The sequence below is a fragment of the Rhinoderma darwinii genome, chromosome 1, assembly GCF_050947455.1.
Source record: "Rhinoderma darwinii isolate aRhiDar2 chromosome 1, aRhiDar2.hap1, whole genome shotgun sequence".
Classification (NCBI taxonomy): domain Eukaryota; kingdom Metazoa; phylum Chordata; class Amphibia; order Anura; family Rhinodermatidae; genus Rhinoderma; species Rhinoderma darwinii.
In genome coordinates, this window is record NC_134687.1 from 26,375,031 (window position 1) to 26,395,219 (window position 20,189).

The 20,189-nt window shown below is 46.4% G+C and overlaps 1 protein-coding gene across 1 annotated transcript in view; it reads left to right on the forward strand.

The window, feature by feature from the left end:
* FGFRL1 (fibroblast growth factor receptor like 1) overlaps positions 1–20,189 on the forward strand; it is a 148,396-nt gene that overhangs the window by 116,149 nt on the left and 12,058 nt on the right. The gene's annotated exons all lie outside the window — the stretch shown is intronic.

The window sequence follows — 20,189 nt, forward strand, 5'->3', positions numbered from 1 at the left end:
ACGGATGAATCAACTTTATTTTTATAAAAATACATTTGTGTGGGTCGCGCTTTTACAATGTGCAGTTAATGGGATTTGCCATCTGAGGGATGTTTTCTTCCCTATGTGGGCTCTGTATAGCAGCCTAGATAGTAATTCGGCTCCACCAACTCTCTCAAGGAAAACTGAGAATTAGAGATAGAGGCTGCAGAGGGGAAAACTGCTAAATAATTAAAAATACAAGCCACATAATGGCCAGAAATAGTATTATTCTTTATGTAGACTCATATGGCAGCTTATTCTGAAAAGTCACTGGGAAGGTTAGCCACACTTTTAGGCTGGGTTCACACAGAGTCTTTTGCAGGCAGAAAATCTGCCGCAAAATTCAGTTTGAGCGCCGCGGGCAAAAAACGCCACGAAATACGCTTTATCTGCCTCCTATTGACGTCAATGGCAGGTCAGAGACGTAAACGCCCGAAGATAGGGCATGTCCCTTCTTTTTCCCGTGAGCCGTTTTTTCCACTCAAGAAAAAAAAGCCTCTGCCTCCCATTGGAAGCAATGGGAGGCATTTTCGGCCGTTTTTTGTGCATTTTCCAAGGCGGTTTCCCCGTCAAAAAACGTCAACAAAACCTCTGTGGGAACTGACCCCCTGTGGAAAGTCTCAGTGAGACTACCCACTTGTTAAATGTCCCTGGCCAGGTCTTAGGCTATGTTCACACGCTTAGCAAAATACGTCTGAAAATCCGGAGCTGTTTTCAAGCGAAAACAGCTCCTGATTTTCAGATGTTTTTGTAACAACACGCGTTTTTTGCGGCGTATTTTGCTGCCGTTATTGGAGCTGTTTTTCAATGAAGTCAATGAAAAATGTCCCAAGAAATGACCTGCACTTCTTTTGACGCTGCGTAATTTTACATGCCGTATTTTGACAACAATGCGTAAAATTAAGCCTCGTGGGAACAGAACACCGTAATTCGAGGTGTAAGCAGCCCGAATTACGTCTGAAACCACTGAATGTGACCATACCCTCAGAGGCAGATGAATCGGCCATCTTGCACACTAGGCCAATATTAGGAGGCAACCAATTCACTGGAAAACCATGAGATGATTGAGGGGAAGCTCATGTAGGCATAATAAAACCGGAGAGAAAACCCTGTCCGTTACAGCTTATTATAAATCGCGCCCGCTGTTCTGAAACCATGTTTTTTTTTGGGGGGGGGGGGGCGGTTTGTATTATGTTCATCTACCTCTTTCTGTACTTTGCCTTTTTTTTACACCTACCAATATTATTGAAGCAAATAGGATCCACTTTTTGTTAACTTTTTTACCACATAAATAAGAAAAATAGAAATAAAGTTTAACGTGAACAAGACCCGTATTACATTACAGCAGCCAGATCCGAGATCCTTCCACATTTCCTGAGTTTCACCGGGTTAAATATTCTTGTACATTTTTCTTGGCTAATTGTCCCATTGTGGCCCGTGAAGCCGCGTCTTTGTGCCTCACAGCAGGTATTGGGAAGTCATGCGGAGCTCTTCCCTGAATCATATATGCCAGGCCTGAAAAGCTGCCCCTTTGTTTCCCAGCAGCGGACGGCCCTTGTAAGCTGATTAACAGTCATTTTGACACCTTTGTTCTTAATAAACTGGTTCTCTTAAACACTAGGCCTCTGGGGAGTGGAGACGCGTGAGCGCTGCGGAATTGCTTCCTGTACCAGAGGCCTAGTAAAACGCGTTATTTATTATTTGTGGAGAGGACGTTACTCTGTCATCGCTCGCTCTTAGTTTTCATACTGCATTAACAGATCCTCATATGCTTAGCAAAAATAAAAATAATATATATATTTTTATTTTATCAAAGGGATATATTCAGGTTTTTATAAAAATTTTGCCAAACAAATAAATTGTCTATTTATATGATACATTTATTTTGCCAATATAGGGCAATTTGACCTTTTTTTTTAAAATAAAAAAATTGTTTTATTTTATTTTATCTGCCTAAGTTTAACGATTCATGTAGCGTGCCCCCTCATGATTTGCCCTAGGTGGCAACTGGGTTTTAAGTGTGTCAATTATTCTGGCTGTGATCTGTGTGCCCATGACAATTTTTCACTTCAATTTCTCAACAAAGTGAGGGAAAATAGAAGGATTATGTAAATTAGATTAGGGCTGGGCGATGAATCGACTTCATTCGATTAATTCGCCCTCAATGCCTCTGACGATTCTGTTTTTTAACAGAATCGTTGAATCGCTTCTTTAGTAGCGCCGTTGAAGCTCCGCCCCGCCGCCTCGTCACTGCCTGGTCTGACAAGCTCCGCCCTGACATCTCGTCACTTCCTGGTTCTGTCTCTGCTTCCCTACGGAACTGCTGTTCTGTAGTGAACAAAGTGATACAGTGCGGATCAGCAGTTCCGTGGGGAAGCAGAGACTCCTAGTATAGTGCCACACCGCCCTGTAGATACTACCCCTCCTTACAGATCGCACCCCCCCTTGTAGATCGCACCACCACCCTCCGTTGCACATCGCACCACCACCCTCCCTTGCACATACCACCACCCTCCCTTGCACATACCACCACCCCCCATTGCAGATCGCACCAGCACCCTCCCTTGCAGATCGCACCAGCACCCTCCCTTGCAGATCGCACCAGCACCCTCCCTTGCACATCGCACCACCACCCTCCCTTGCACATCACACCACCACCCTCCCTTGCACATCACACCACCACCCTCCCTTACACATCGCACCTCTACCCTCCCTTGCACATCGTACCACTACCCTCCCTTACACATCGCACCACCACCCTCCATACACATCGCACCACTACCCTCCCTTGCAGATCGCACCACTACCCTCCCTTGCAGATCGCACCACCACCCTCCCGTATAGATCTCACCACCACCCGCCCTTGCAGATCGCACCACCACCCTCCCTTGCAGATCGCACCACCACCCTCCCTTGCAGATCTCACCACCACCCTCCCTTGCAGATCTCACCACCACCCTCCCTTGCAGATCTCACCACCACCCTCCCTTGCAGATCTCACCACCACCCTCCCTTGCAGATCTCACCACCACCCTCCCTTGCAGATCTCACCACCACCCTCCCTTGCAGATCGCGCCACCACCCTCCCTTGCAGATCGCGCCACCACCCTCCCTTGCAGATCGCACCACCACCCTCCCTTGCAGATCGCACCACCACCCTCCCTTGCAGATCGCACCACCACCACCCTCCCTTGCAGATCGCACCACCACCCTCCCTTGCACATACCACCACCCTCCCTTGCACATACCACCACCCCCCATTGCGGATCGCACCAGCACCCTCCCTTGCAGATCGCACCAGCACCCTCCCTTGCAGATCGCACCAGCACCCTCCCTTGCACATCGCACCAGCACCCTCCCTTGCACATCGCACCACCACCCTCCCTTGCACATCGCACCACCACCCTCCCTTGCACATCACACCACCACCCTCCCTTGCACATCGCACCACCACCCTCCCTTACACATCGCACCACCACCCTCCCTTACACATCGCACCACCACCCTCCATACACATCGCACCTCTACCCTCCCTTGCACATCGTACCACTACCCTCCCTTACACATCGCACCACCACCCTCCATACACATCGCACCACTACCCTCCATACACATCGCACCACTACCCTCCCTTGCAGATCGCACCACCACCCTCCCGTATAGATCTCACCACCACCCGCCCTTGCAGATCGCACCACCACCCGCCCTTGCAGATCGCACCACCACCCTCCCTTGCAGATCGCACCACCACCCTCCCTTGCAGATAGCACCACCACCCTCCTTTATAGATCTCACCACCACCCTCCTTTATAGATCTCACCACCACCCGCCCTTGCAGATCTCACCACCACCCTCCCTTGCAGATCGCACCACCACCCTCCCTTGCAGATCGCACCACCACCCTCCCTTGCAGATCTCACCACCACCCTCCCTTGCAGATCTCACCACCACCCTCCCTTGCAGATCTCACCACCACCCTCCCTTGCAGATCTCACCACCACCCTCCCTTGCAGATCGCGCCACCACCCTCCCTTGCAGATCGCGCCACCACCCTCCCTTGCAGATCGCGCCACCACCCTCCCTTGCAGATCGCGCCACCACCCTCCCTTGCAGATCGCACCACCACCCTCCCTTGCAGATCGCACCACCACCACACTCCCTTGCAGATCGCACCACCACTCTCCCTTGCAGATAGCACCAGCCCCCGTTGCAGTTCACACCCCCCCTTGCAGATCGCACCAACCCCCTTTGCAGATCGCGCCACTGTAGCTCCCACTAAGAGCTGCATCCCTGGTCAAAGTGTTGGCAACCCCTGGCCGGGATTTCAGCCCCTAGTGGCAGCTACAGTGGCCGCTGTCTACAAGAAGGGTGGGGTGCTCCGATCTACAAGGGGCGGGGTGGGAGTGTGATCTACAAGGGAGGAGGGGTGCGATCTACAAAGTGGGATGGGAGTGTGATTTACATGTGGGGGTGCGATCTAAAAGTGGTGCTGCGATCTACAAGGAGGGAGTGGTGGTGGTGTTGTGATCTACAAGGGGGTGGGTGTGCTGCGATCTACAAGGGGGGTTGGTGGTGCTGCGATCTGCAAGGGGTGGGGGTGGGAGTGCAATCTACAAGTGGTGCTGCAATCTACACGGAGGGGGTGGTGGTGCTGCGATCTACAGGGGGGTGGGGGTGCTGCGATCTACAAGGGGGTGGGAGTGCGATCTACAAGGAGGGTGTGGGGGTGCTGTGATCTACATGGGGGGTTGCGATCTACACGGCGGTGGTATCTGCAAGTGTTTGTGGCACTATATGGGAGGTGGCACTGTTACTATATGTGGGCACTGTGTCACTATATATGGGCCCTGTGGCACTATATGTGGGCACTGCGGCACTATATGCAGTGAAGGAAATAAGTATTTGATCCCTTGCTGATTTTGTAAGTTTGCCCACTGTCAAAGACATGAACAGTCTAGAATTTTTAGGCTAGGTTAATTTTACCAGTGAGAGATAGATTATATTAAAAAAAAAAAAAGAAAATCACATTGTCACAAGTATTTGCTCCCCTACCAACCATTAAGAGTTCAGCCTCCTCCAGACCAGTTACACGCTCCAAATCAACTTGGTGCCTGCATTAAAGACAGCTCTTACATGGTCACCTGTATAAAAGACTCCTGTCCACAGACTCAATTAATCAGTCTGACTCTAACCTCTACAACATGGGCAAGACCAAAGAGCTTTCTAAGGATGTCAGGGACAAGATCATAGACCTGCACAAGGCTGGAATGGGCTACAAAACCATAAGTAAGACGCTGGGTGAGAAGGAGACAACTGTTGGTGCAATAGTAAGAAAATGGAAGACATACAAAATGACTGTCAATCGACATCGATCTGGGGCTCCATGCAAAATCTCACCTCGTGGGGTATCCTTGATCTTGAGGAAGGTGAGAGCTCAGCCGAAAACTACACGGGGGGAACTTGTTAATGATCTCAAGGCAGCTGGGACCACAGTCACCAAGAAAACCATTGGTAACACATTACACCGCAATGGATTAAAATCCTGCAGTACCCGCAAGGTCCCCCTGCTCAAGAAGGCACATGTACAGGCCCGTCTGAAGTTTGCAAATGAACATCTGGATGATTCTGAGAGTGATTGGGAGAAGGTGCTGTGGTCAGATGAGACTAAAATTGAACTCTTTGGCATTAACTCAACTCGCCGTGTTTGGAGGAAGAGAAATGCTGTCTATGACCCAAAGAACACCGTCCCCACTGTCAAGCATGGAGGTGGAAACATTATGTATTGGGGGTGTTTCTCTGCTAAGGGCACAGGACTACTTCACCGCATCAATGGGAGAATGGATGGAGCCATGTACCGTCAAATCCTGAGTGACAACCTCCTTCCCTCCACCAGGACATTAAAAATGGCTCGTGGCTGGGTCTTCCAGCACGACAATGACCCGAAACATACAGCCAAGGCAACAAAGGAGTGGCTCAAAAAGAAGCACATTAAGGTCATGGAGTGGCCTAGCCAGTCTCCAGACCTTAATCCCATCGAAAACTTATGGAGGGAGCTGAAGATCCGAGTTGCCAAGCGACAGCCTCGAAATCTTAATGATTTACAGATGATCTGCAAAGAGGAGTGGTCCAAAATTCCATCTAACATGTGTGCAAACCTCATCATCAACTACAAAAAACGTCTGACTGCTGTGCTTGCCAACAAGGGTTTTGCCACCAAGTATTAAGTCTTGTTTGCCAAAGGGATCAAATACTTATTTCTCTGTGCACAATGCAAATAATTATATATAATTTTGACAATGTGATTTTCTGTTTTTTTTTAGATATAATCTATCTCTCACTGGTAAAATTAACCTAGCCTAAAAATTCTAGACTGTTCATGTCTTTGACAGTGGGCAAACTTACAAAATCAGCAAGGGATCAAATACTTATTTCCTTCACTGTATGTGGGCACTGCGGCACTATATGTGGGCACTGCGGCACTATATGTGGGCACTGCGGCACTATATATGTGGGCACTGTGGCACTATATATGGGGGCACTGTGGCACTATATATGGGGGCACTGTGGCACTATCTACATGGGCACTGATGTTTTCAGGGGATTGGGACAAAAAAAACTCTGACAAAGGAAATTCATTTGGAGACACTGCTGCAAAATGGACATGAGATACTGACAAATTGATCCGTTTTTAATGGCCATTTTTTTTCACTGTCGTGTGACTGCAGCCTAAATGACTGATGCCAGGAGTCCCGTCACATGTACCGTGGTCGGGCTGGGAAATCTGGCGGACACTCGGATAGTTTTTCACGGTCCAATCACGGTTGTGTAAATCGGTCCTCAATGTCATTTATTTAACCCTCCATGGTGTGGCCGGTACGGACAGGGTCCTTCTCAGACATCAGACACTATAATGTTATCTGGCCCCGGAGTGCCCGCCCTGCGCTATCTGCCTGGCCCTGCTGCAATTTACACCGCTCTCGCCTGCAATGTCGGGGACCGGCTGAGGTGGTGACGGGCAGGGAGTGATGTTAGTGCACACAGCGCATCATTCATTATATATTCTGTTAACCTGTTCCCTGACGGGAAACTGGTCAACAGAAATTAGCATCTATGAGATATAAATTTTTCCAATAGTATTCCTGAAAAAAAGTATTTGCAGAGGATAAAAGTTGTGAAGTTACGTACAATTATTATAGTAATGTATGTTAAAAAGTTATTTATATAAAAAAATTATTTATTAAATTATCTCCTGGTATTATTTTCAGTATATTTGAGGGCTTATTCAGACGAACGGGATACACGTCCTTGCAACGCGCATCGCTCGGACCTATGTTAGTCTATGGGGCCGTGCAGACAGTTGCGTGATTTTTACGCAGCGTGAGTCCGCTGTGAAAAACTCACGACATGTCCGTTCTTTGTGCGTATTTCGAAGTCAATGGTTGCGCGAAAATCACGATGCCACACGGAAGCACTTCCGTGGGACGCGCGTGATTCGCGCAACAGCTGTAAAACTATGAATGAAAACAGAAAAGCACCACGTGCTTTTCTGTTTTCAAACATCCAAACGGAGTGTCATCATGATGGCGGCTGCGCGAAAATCACGCAGCCGCGCATCATACGGGGCTGACACACGCAGCTGTTAAGTGCCTTTTGCGCGTGCAAAACGCACACGCTCGTTTGAATCTGGCCTAACTGTAATAAGAAAATCGAGATTCAAATCGAAAATCGCCCATAGGGTTGAAAAAAATCTAGACTTTCTTTTTTGGCACAGTCGCCCAGCCCTAAGTTAGATATTTGTCGGCCGAACTCGACGATTTTGGTGGGACCGGCCGATCCTCTGCTGTGTATGGCGGCATACCGACTCTTTCCCGACGGCAGATGTCCGGAGAGAGAAGAATCGAGCTATTGTATTTCAACATGCCCAATCCTTTTTCTTGTTAGCAGGTAAGCCGCTGCCAGAGGCCACTGCCAATGTCTTTCTCCCTATTGATAACACATGCATGCTCGGCCGTCTTCTATGGACGTCCAGGCCTTTTGGAGTTCACGAGATCACCATTGCGCTCTTTTTTTTCAAGAATGTACCAAATTGTTGTTTTGGCCGCTCCTAACATTTGTGCTTTCTCTCTGATGGATTTCTTCATTTTTGAACCATTAATCAGCCTCAAAAATAGAAAGGCCAGATTAGACTTTACCAAACAACATGTAAAGAAGCCACCCAGTTCTGGAACAGCATGAAACTAAGATCAACCTGTACCAGAATGATGGGAGGAAGAAAGTATGGAGAAGGCTCGGAACGGCTCATGACCCAAAGCACACCACATCCTCTGTAACACATGGTGGAGGCAGTGTGATGGCATGGTGAGGCAGTGTGATAGCATGGTGGGGGCAGTGTGATGGATGGTGGAGGCAGTATGATGGATGGTGGAGGCAGTGTGATAGCATGGTGGAGGCAGTATGATGGATGGTGGAGGCAGTATGATGGATGGTGGAGGCAGTGTGATAGCATGGTGGAGGCAGTAGGATGGATGGTGGAGGCAGTGTGATGGCATGGTGGGGGCAGTGTGATGGCATGGTGGGGGCAGTGTGATGGCATGGGGGAGGCAGTGTGATGGCATGGTGGAGGCAGTGTGATGGCATGGTGGAGGCAGTGTGATGGCATGGTGGAGGCAGTGTGATGGCATGGTGGAGGCAGTGTGATGGCATGGTGGAGGCAGTGTGATGGCATGGTGGAGGCAGCGTGATGGCATGGTGGAGGCAGTGTGATGACATGGTGGGGCAGTGTGATGGCATGGTGGAGGCAGTGTGATGGCATGGGCATGCATGGCTGCCAGAGGCACTGGGTCACTAGTGTTTATTGATGATGTGGGTGAAGACAGAAGCAGCCGGATGAATTCTGAAGTGTTCAGGGATTTACTTTCTGCTCAGATTCAACCAAATGCAGCAAGTTGATTGGACGTCGCTTCAAAGTACAGATGGACAATGACCCAAAACATACTGCGAAAGCAACCCAGGAGTTTATAAGGCAAAGAAGTGGAATATTCTGCAATGGCCGAGTCACCAGATCTCAACCCGATGGAGCTGCATTTCAGTTGCTTAAGTCAAAACTTAAGGCATAAAGACCCACAAACAAGCAACAACTGAAGACGCTGTCGTTAGGGCCGGGCAAAGCATCACAAAGGAGGAAACCCAGCGTGTGGTGATGTCCATGGGTTCCAGACTTCAGGCCGTCATTGCCTGCACAGGATTCTCTACAAAGTATTAAAAAAAACCATTTTATTTATGGTAATGTTAATTTGTCCAATTACTTTTGAGCCCCTGAAATGAGGCGGCTGTGTAGAAAAATGGCGGCAATTCCTAAACGTTTCACAGGATATTTTTGTTCACCCCTTGAATTAAACCTAAAAGTCTAAACTTCAATTGCATCTCAGTTGTTTCATTTCAAATCCAATGTGATGGCAGCGGAGCCCAAATCATGAAGATTGTGTCACTGTCCAAATAACTCTGGACCTAACTGTGTATAAGAGTAGCCCTGATGATGGTCACCTAGCATCCCGGAAACAGAAATGAATGACGTAGTCTAATTTATTTTTTATTTTTGTGGGGGGAATACTCCTTGAGCAATTCCACATTTCCCATTTTTTAATACAAGAAAAAGAGCAGCGATTGTGTTGAGATGACGTTCTCACCAGAAGCCCCATCAACGCAGCGACCATATAAAACACATTGTCCCACACATGGATAAAACATCAATGGACGCACAAAACCATTGACATAACAGATGCAGTAAAGATTATTTTTTTTCTCCAAGTCCTGTCCCACTTACGTCTCAGCAGAGCAAAATAACTTATGTCAAGGGTTTCCTTTCTTGATCCAAACACCCCCCCCCCCCCACCCTTCTCCCAAAGCTCCATGCATTAAAATGGGGAATGGAATTTTAACAGATACCACGGTGGGTACCATTTGTCCTTGATTAGACTCAAGAATGAAAAGAAAGCTTGTAGTTCATTAAGCAGTGGAGGGATTAGCGATGTCGGAAGGCTTCTTTGAAGTGGCACTTGGGATGGTACTCAAAGAGGCCGGGTACCTTCGAGAATCTTCGAGCCTGTGGATTCCTAATGGTCTCCCTTTTGTGTGACACGTTGTAGGAACAAGAGTCCTTTCTCCTAATAGAACTTTCTTACAACCAGCTCCCTTTTGTCTTTTTCCTGGTTAATTACGGACTTGAGTAATGCTTACCCGTCGGGTCTGACCCATGCATAGTCGTGGAAAGATGGTAAAGAGATGAACCAATTAATTGAAACTTGGTCCGCCCTGCTGGCCCTTACCCCTTTTGGGCCAATTCCAAGAACAAATAAAAGAATTGTTTTCCCGAGCTAATGCGTTATGGGAGAATGTCTCTTTATACTGATAGACTTGTTGCATTTTTTACCTGTACCGTTTCTTTCGAGTTTATTGGCAATATCTGTAATAACTCATTATCTCCATGTGATACCTTTCATGCACTCTGCCTAAGATATTGTGTTATTCCTGCTTTATCCAGTCATATTCTTAGTAACTACCATAGTGGGTCATTAAAAAGCGTGGCACTGTGGACCTTTTTTCGAGAAATTATTTTTGATCTAAGGGTAAAGACGTGGAAACTGGACCCCTTCCATCTCCACTGATATTTAAAGAGGTTTTCAAGTCCTGCGGGTTTCTTCGCCATTCCCAAGATCTCTGCTTGCTATGCGTGAATGATCATTTTCTTGTCTCCGTTCAGGGGCTGAAAACTCATCTTGATCTTGTGCTGCTGACAGGGGTGCAGCGCTCGTTGCAAGGGAGAGCTCTGATACACTAACGAGCTGTGCACCTGTGGGAGCAGCACGTTTGCTGGACCGATTTTCAACCTTTTCCCTTCACAATCCAAAAACATTATTAGGGTTTCATTGTTTCTTTTCATATTCACCTTATTATCTATCATGTATCTGTGATATATTATTTGCTCTGATAATAGGAATTCGGTGGGAATGAGAATGGCCGTGATATACCATATTGGATTAGTAGAGGTGTAGAATTGTATTTTTAAGATTCACTTTTTAGCTGTGCTAAAATATTTAGGTGTCAAATAGCCTGAAGAAGGTGGTGACTTTTTTGGCCACATCTTATTTTCCCCGGGCATCTTCTAATCATGAAATATATTGTAACGGCTGCCACGCCGTTCCCCGCCTTCCCCACGGCCTCTGCTCTGGTTCCGGCACCCTCCATTCCCTCATGCTCATCCTGAGCTCCACTTACCAGGTCCGGACGCCCTGGGCGGCGTCAGGTAAGTACATCCCTTACCTCCCTCCGTGGCCGTCATCCTCGATGTGCGGCTGCACCGACTCGTCCTTTCTTAAAGGGCCAGCGCACGCCTTAATTCAAAGACTTCCTATTTAAGGCTCCTCCTTCCTCTGATCCATGCTTGTTCAACCAAGTTTCCCGTGAGTTTCCCTGTACCCTGATTCTCTGTTTTCTTGCCTACTGCCTTTGTCTGGATTTCCCGTTACTGACTTCTGCCTGAACTTGTACTATCCTTGCCCGTTGCCTGCCTTGACCTATTGCTATCCATACCCGTAACGACGTCTTCTGCCTGTCCTGACTTCTGGCCTAATCATACGACCGCCTCTAAACCCGCTGTGCCAAGCGTTGCCCTGGGTTCCAAGCACCATTTCCCGGATGACACCAAGGATCCACAAACAAAAAGGTGAGAACCGTTATATATATTAGGTACAAGAAGAGTCAAAAGTCAGGAACCTCTTCAATCTTCTTCAAAATGGTTAACGTGTGATGATACTATTAATCTAATATATGATGCTAATGATGAAATCAATCTTAGATTGAAGAGGTCCTCCCATCTTCCAATTTCTTCAAATCCCCGACGGTCAACCGTTATAGATGTGGAAATTTGCCTGGGACTGGACTGTATATCTCAGTAAAATGTAGTGTTACCCATTCATACGAACGGATGATTAAGTAATCGACAATCACGCCAAGTCCAAGAGCGGAAGGAACTTTTCAAAGAGGCTCTGAGGTCATATGCCCCACTAGAGCATATGGACGACCACTTTAAGTGCCTTAGGGTTCCACACTTTGAGAAAAAATATATATATATTTCTACAACAACATTTATCAGGACACATAAGTACATACATCTGGCACCCTCTGGTATGCTTACAATGAAGAGTCACAAATATGACACTGAACAGCTGGTACAATATAAGTCAACGGCTTAGACTCTATTCTCTATGGGTTGGAAGATGAATATAGATGTTTGTAACGTTAATATGTATGTATGTAACCACTCCTTATTATTTATGGAGAATCGGCTCCCTACCACGGTCTTTGGTTGGTTTTCAAGTCAACTGTGATGGTGGAAATAGTTGAGGTCTCCTACCGATGCCACTTCTGCTGGTCCTTCACATGGGACACCAGCAGGGGTTGATGTTATTATAAGGCACTAGTAAAGTTATTTTGTGGTTTATGCTTGCAAGTGAGAAGTTATTGGATATTACGGCACGGCTCTACTGTAAAACAATGTGTTTCCCTCTGAACTTTTTCGGGCTATGGTATGGAAAGACTGCAGCAGTCTCCATGTAGTCAAATCCGAGGCTGGGTTTTAGTTTCAAAGAGAACGATGAGCAGTCAGTATTTCAAAAATTTTAATTCACTAAAGCCTCCTGTTCTCCTTGATGTTTGCTAGAGTTACGTTAAGCAGCTGTAGTGTAGTATGCGAACGCGGAGAAGGAAGGGTCCGTTGTGTGTCCTTCCTCTTGTGCTATCAATACATCGCCGCTCTAAGGGCCTTTTTTACCTACTCACGAGCCATGCCCAAATTTGTCAGGAACGTGCTTCGAGTGTTGAAAGCTTTGATGTTAGATTAGGGTTAAGCAGCTGGCAGAGGTGTCCTCTACAGAGAGTAATGTCACCCGAAAATTCCTAGCCACACTGGAAAATCCTACCCTCTTTGTAGGTTAATCTTCACGGATTGACTTGTAGTGTTGATCGGACAAGACCTGCCACTAGTGACCAGATTCCAGGAGAAGACCTCTGGTTGAGACATTGGAATGCCCAACTCCGTGTCATGTCCCTTAAGTGACCTTGGACATCTCGTATCAACTATTACGTAGAGTCTGATGGTAGTTCACGAAGGTTCCTAAAGTCCAACATGCTCCACTTATCTGACACTGCCTTGTAAAATTCATTACCAAAATAACTCCTCATGATTAAAGAAGGACTTCAGCCTACAATCACCTGCTAAAAACTCAGAAACAAACGGGTACTGACATCTGTAATGACATTTCATTTTGGAATTAGGGACTTATTGGCTGGCACTTCATCCTTCTAGTACAGTGGTCCAGGTTTATACAGTATGTTCTTCTAGTGTTTTTGTGGTTCTCCTCTAGGTACTGAAGTCTGCCCTACAATATATCTTTGCCTGAGGTAGAGAAATTAGATTGGAGACCCTATGGGGACAGGGTCTGATGGGTACGCGCATATATAATCTATTGACACCATATAAATAGGGAGTCTTTTTGTTAAGTGGTTTACCTCACACTAGTCATAATGCCACCAACAGAGGGACCACCACCTAAATATTGATGACTTCATGTTCTCCTTATACGTTGAAGTCAGGCTATAAGCGATCTATATATACTTCCAAAAAAAGGGGATAACAAGATGTCTTCATCCGGGCCCCTTTTCCACAATGCCAAGTTAAAGGAAAAATTAGCTAGTAATCCAGGCTGGAGACCAGCAACCATCTTCCTCTTTGGACCTTAGGTGTCTGGAAGTGTTGTTGATGTCATTGATATTTGCCACCTAGTAATGCCATTTCTCCACTAGAGTATAGAGGACCAGCCATGTCACTTGGTGGCAGCAGGGTCCATCTTCCTTTTTACACCATAGGTGTCGGGAGATGTTGATGTCATTGGTACGTGCCAACTAGTAATGCCATTTCTCCACTGGAATGTAGAGGTCTGACCATATCACCATGAGGCATCTTCCTTTTTCAGGCCATAAGTGTCTGGAAGTGTTGATGTCATTAATATGTGCCACCTAGTATTTCCATTTGTCCACTGTAGAGGTCCGGCCATGTCACCCGGTGGCGGCAGGTTCCATCTTCCCCTTTGAGCCATAGGTCTCTGGAAGAGTGGTTGATATCATTGATACATGCCACCTAGTAATGCTATAGGGACTGCAGGCAAAAAACGCAGAGAAAATGCTCACAAACGAGCGCCGCAGGTTTATTCTGCCTCCCTTTGATTCAATGGGTGGTCAGAGGCGGAAACCGCGGCAAGAAAGGACATGTCACATTTTTTCCCCCACTAGTAGCCAAAAGCCGCCCAGGGAAAAAACTCCTCTGCCTCCCATTAAAAATCAATAGGGGGTTATTTCTGCCGTTTTTGGCGCTGACTCCGACATGGTTTCACGCCAAAAAACTCAGTGTGAATTGACCCTTAAAACAAGGAAAACATTTCTATGTCCTAAATCAGACATAATATTTAAAGGGGACCCGTCACCTCTCCTGACATATATGATTTAGTAAATACTTGTATTCCCCATAAAATAACAATGTCTGTGGCATCTTTTCTTAGAACTCTGCATTGTACCGTTCCTCTGTTATTCCTCCTAGAAGTTTATGAAAAAATTGACAACTGAGTGTTACCAGTCTGGGGGGTGTCCCCACACAGTCTGACAATGTCCAATCAGTGCTTGCAGCCTCAGACTGTGTAGGGACACGACCCCTTACCAAGGTGAATGGTTACACCCAGTTGTCAATTTATTCATAAATTTCTAGGAGGAATAACAGAGGGGTGACCGGTCCTTTTTAAGTTGTAGCCTGTAAATGGTAGAAATGGATGGGAAAATATTAAGAATATGGAGAACCCATTCATGTTAATACAGTGAAATACACTATATAGCCAAAAGTATTGGGACACCCACTTATTACTCCTACAGGAGCTTTTATCACATCCCATTCTAAGTCCAGAGACATCAATATGGAGTTGTCCCCCCTTCACAGCTAAAACTGTTTCCACTCTTCTTGGAAGGTTTTCTACAAGATTTTGGGGTGTCTGTGGGAATTTTTGACCATTCATCCAGAAGAGTATTTGCGAGGTCAGACACTGATGTTGGGGAGGGGGCCGGGCTCACAATCTCTGTTCTAGTTCATCCCACAGGTGTTGAATGAAGTTGAGGTCAGGGCTCTGTGCGGGAAGTCAAGTTCTTCCACATCAAAACTCACCCAACAATGTCTCATGCACTGGGGCGCAGTCATGCTGGAACAGGAAAGGGCCGAACCCCAAACAGTTCCCACAAAGTTGGAAGCTACAATTGTCCAAAATGTCTTGGTATGCTGAAGCATTAAGATTTCCCTTCACTAGAACGGAGGGGCCGACCTCTGAAAAACCAAACCCCATAGCATTACCCCTCCTCCACCAAACTTTACAGCTGGCACAATGCAGTCAGGCAGGTAACGTTCTCCTGGCATTCACCAAACCCATCCGTCAGACTCCAGATAGAGAAGCGTCACTCCACAGAACACGTTTCCGCTGCTCCAGAGTCCAGTGATGGCGGCTTTACACCCCTCCATCCGACGCTTGGCATTGTGCTTGGTGATGTAAGGCCGGCATGCAGCTGCTCGGCCCCCATGCCATGGAGCTCCCGGGCACAGTTTTTGTACGGATGTTCATGTCGGAGGAGGTTTGTACTCTGCAGTTATTGGGTCAGCAGAGCGTTGGCGACTTTTCTGCACTTGCTCCTCAGCACTCGGCGCCCCCTCTCAGTAACTTTACGTGGTCTGCACTTCGTGGCTGAGTTGCTGCGGTCCCTTCCACTTTATAATAATATCACTCACAGGTGATGGTGGAAAATATAGGAAGGAAGAAAATTCAGGAACTGACTTGTTACACCGGTGGAGCCCCATTACAGGACCACGCGGGAATTCAGTGATCTCTTTACAACGACCCGTTCTATCACTAATGCTTGTAAGGACGACTGCGTGGCGAGTGCTGGATTTTATACACCTGTGGGAATGGGATTAAAGGAAACACCTGAATTCAATGATTAATAGGTGTGTCCCAATACTTGTGTCCTTATAGTGTTTATTATGTAGGACAACGTTGGTGGGATCTGAAAGGAATTAAAATGATCCTATTTAGATGACACTTTATTTTCCTGTCTTCTATGGGAACATTTTTTTACCCACCCACGTCAGTCTCAGAATGCAGGTCCACAAGAGTCCTGACGTCTTTGTCCCATAGTGAAAATGGTGGAGTGGTCCTTAACGAGGCCTCGGCTTTTCTTCTGAAGACGTTCTGTCATTCTGCTTCATCTAAGGCTAACGGGATTACATCACTTTCCCCTTCATATCACCACTCCCCTCCTTGGCTTTTATTCTGTGTTCACCCCCTTAATATACTGCCGGCTTCACCCCCCCCCTTCCCACGCCTTTCCCCTTTGATGTGGGCCCTTGTCTCAGGATTAGGTTCAGGGGTCACTCTGTTTATTTATGCAGAGCTGGATCTTCTGTGAAATTGGACTTTTAAGGCCTCCGACATCAAACGCTACACATGCGACTGTCAGGGTATGTTCACACGGCGGGGGTCCGTAACGGCTGAAATTACGGGGATGTTTCAGCCTGAAAACATCCCCGTAATTTCAGCCGTACCGGCATGTGCAGGCGCTTGAACGCCGCGTCAATTACGGCCGTAATTAGCGCTGCTATTCATTGGAGTCAATGAATAGCGGCTCCAATTACGGCCAAAGAAGTGACAGGTCACTTCTTCTACGCGGGCGTCTATTTACGCGCCGTCATTTGACAGCGGCGCGTAAATATACGCCTCGTGTGAACAGACAAACGTCTGCCCATTGCTTTCAATGGGCAGATGTTTGTCAGCGCTATTGAGGCGCTATTTTCAGACGTAGTTCGGGGCAAAAACGCCCGATTTACGTCCGTAAATAGGCCGTGTGAACATACCCTCACGTCGGGGCCGTAGCTGGCATCGCCTTAGACAAATTAAGGAATCCGCGAGATCAGGAAAAAAACAGTAGGCCCAAGGACTGTCCATTAGGTGGTAATTACTGGGTAGGGGGGCATTGTTCTAGGGAAGGGTCAACTTTGGCATTTATAGGCATAAACCGTGTATAGATGTAGCAGAGCTGACCTTGTTTTTGAGGGGCTTTTCACGTTTTTTTATAAATAAAGCAAAATGATTGTATCATGAAAAGTTCTGCAACTTTCTAATGTTTTAATTTGTCACCATTTTAAAAGATCTCTTATTGCTGGCAATGAATGGAAACATTCTTGTTTACATACAGCGGTTAGAAATCTGTCCTGATTATGTCACAGCTGTAGGGTTTGTTAAAAGAGAGCGATACACTGTAACGAACCGTGTGCTATCATTAATTGCAATTATTGCCTTGGATCATTTACAGGCAGCAATAAATATTTTATTATGGGGTTGGAATTAATTATTTCACAGAAAATTGTAGCGTCTGAAGCTTCAGATATCCTGCAGTCCTATGTAAAACTGCGGATTGTGATATTGAGTTGTGCTAAACTGAGCCTGCTTTATCTGACCATCTCAGCTCAGCACAACTGACAAACTCAGTTTTGCTAAATATGACAAAATCAGCTGTACTTCTTCCGATAAGCCCTGCTCTGCTACTTCTAACAATCTCAGCACTGTACATCTCGCAATCTAAGATCTGTACATCTGACAAACTCATTCCTACTAAATATGACAAAGACTGCCCAACTACTTTTAACATAATCAGCTCTGCTATATCTGACAAACTCATTCCTACTAAATATGACAAAGTCTGACTTGATACTTTTGACAAAATCAGCTCTGCTATATTGTTGACAAATTCAGTCCTACTCCCAAAAGCGTAGCTAGGGAAGGGCTAGTGGGGCACGGGGGCAGGGGGCAGGGTACTTAAATACAGGGCTAGGACAGAAAACTGAATATATGCCACAAGTGGGAGAAAACCTAGCCACAATGATACTGCCTGCTGCATATGACAAACTCAGTTGTGCCACATATATACACTATGCACTATAAACTATAAAACAGTTCTGCTACTTAACTCTATTACATATGACAGACTCAGCACTGCTACATCTGACAAACTCACCTGTGAAAAATCTGAGAAAATCTGCCCTACCATATATAACAAACTTGGCATGTTCCACCTTCGTCAAATTGAGGTCTGCAACTTCTAACCAATTCAACTCTACTATTCTTGACAAACTCCGCTTTACTACACTTGGCAAACTCAAATTTACTACACTTGACAAACTCAACTTTACTACACTTGACAAACTCAACTTTACCGCTTTTTAAAAACTCAACTCTACTACTTTTGACAATCTCAATTCCACTACACTTGATGAACTCAACTCTACTACACTTGACGAACTCCACTCTACTACATTTGACAAATTCAGCTCTGCTACATCTGTAAGTTATAGTAGCGGTTATGTAACACCAGTGAAGGCGCATGGCATAGCAGTATATGAATCTTCAATGTGTTGTGAGCTGCAGACAGGAGCTGTGTGTGAATGGACCCCCATTGTAAGGCCCCTGACATGGAAGTGATGGGATAAACATCTGCTGCATGCGATATCTTTCTATTGGACGTATTATTAAAGTTTTCTTTGGCGCCAATTCAGAACATGAGCTTCCGATTTTTGCAAGAAAGGAAATGAGGCTGTCAGAAGTACAACGACTTCTTATACCTGGTGGAGGAATATGTGAAATCCAGACCCTGCCGATGAAGACCGGGGCCGAGATTTTATTGCCAAATGTCTACATGTACAAACAGTCACCGTCTGTAAAGGCTACCCAGGGAAATATTCACTGGCCCATAAATTGCCTGATCTTTGTATGATAGCAGTATGCGACCGCTGACCATTTTTTCCAGAAACAGCGCCACTCTGGTCCATAGGCCATGTCTGGTATTGCAGCTCAACCCCATTCAAGTGGATAGTTTAAGAACAACGTAATATATGATCTGTCCTGGTTCCCACAGGGGATCCCGTTCTCTTCACAGTCAATAAAAGGATATATGGGCAGAGGTTTTCCAGTTAGGATAATCTCTTTAACCCTTTCCCGCACTGTGCCATATAAATATATATATACGGCACAGTTATGGCATGGCCTAAGGAGCTGTGTCCGCACCACCATCTGCAGGTTTTTGATACCAATCGGCGTCCTATGGTAAAAGCTAGGAGTGAAGAATACTCCAATTTTAGGTGTTCCCCTAGGTGCTGTAGTCGTTTCCTTTGTCACCCCATCGGCGGCCCCTATCTAGTTTGGTTTTCAGGACTTCCTTAATATTATACTTGCGATCTTATATTAAATAATCGGCACAGGTTTTCCCTCAAAATTTGCCCTTTTACGAAGGATTGTTGTAGTGTATGGCCCTTTAAGGACTAGTAGTCCCATTGTGAAAAATAGTCCATGGCCTGCTCGATCCCAGCGATTATTATAAAAGTGCATTGCTCGTCTTTGTGAATAGGAAAAAGCTGTCACTAGATCCCTCTGATGATGGCGGGCATTGTGCGGGCATTGTGCTGTTGGTGAGCAGTGGTAGCGCACAGCTGGCACAGGTTTCAATCAAGCTATTTGCAGAGTGGGCACAGCAGCGTTCCTCCAAGCCGCTGCTCGCTTAACGGACTGTGTCTTGTCAGTAAGCGCGCAGGTTTCTGATATTTGGCAGGATAACAAGGAGCGGGGAAAGCTACATCTTCAAAGGATCAAATAGATTTCAAGCCTTACGGCTCACATCAAAGGCTTGGCAGCGACTCAAGTGGTAGTGGAGAATGCCAGTCACATGCTGGAAGTATATGTCAATGGTGGGCACTCTTGACCGTGTGTAACACAAGTGCGCGGAGAGGGGGGTGCTAAGCTGCATGTAAACCCCTGTTCTCCCCTCCCCCCTGGGCAGAATGAAGACGTGAGCTTGAATGGGCAGCATCGGATGGGACCCGCCATGTATTTCATCGGCTTCGGTGTTCTATTACAAACGACGTTGCGAATACATTTATCTTTCCTTTCAACTCAAGGCTTCCGAGAACTCACAATCCCAGAGAAAAGTCCGGTGCTTTAAGTAACGATCCATAAATTGCGGCTTCTTTTTCCGTT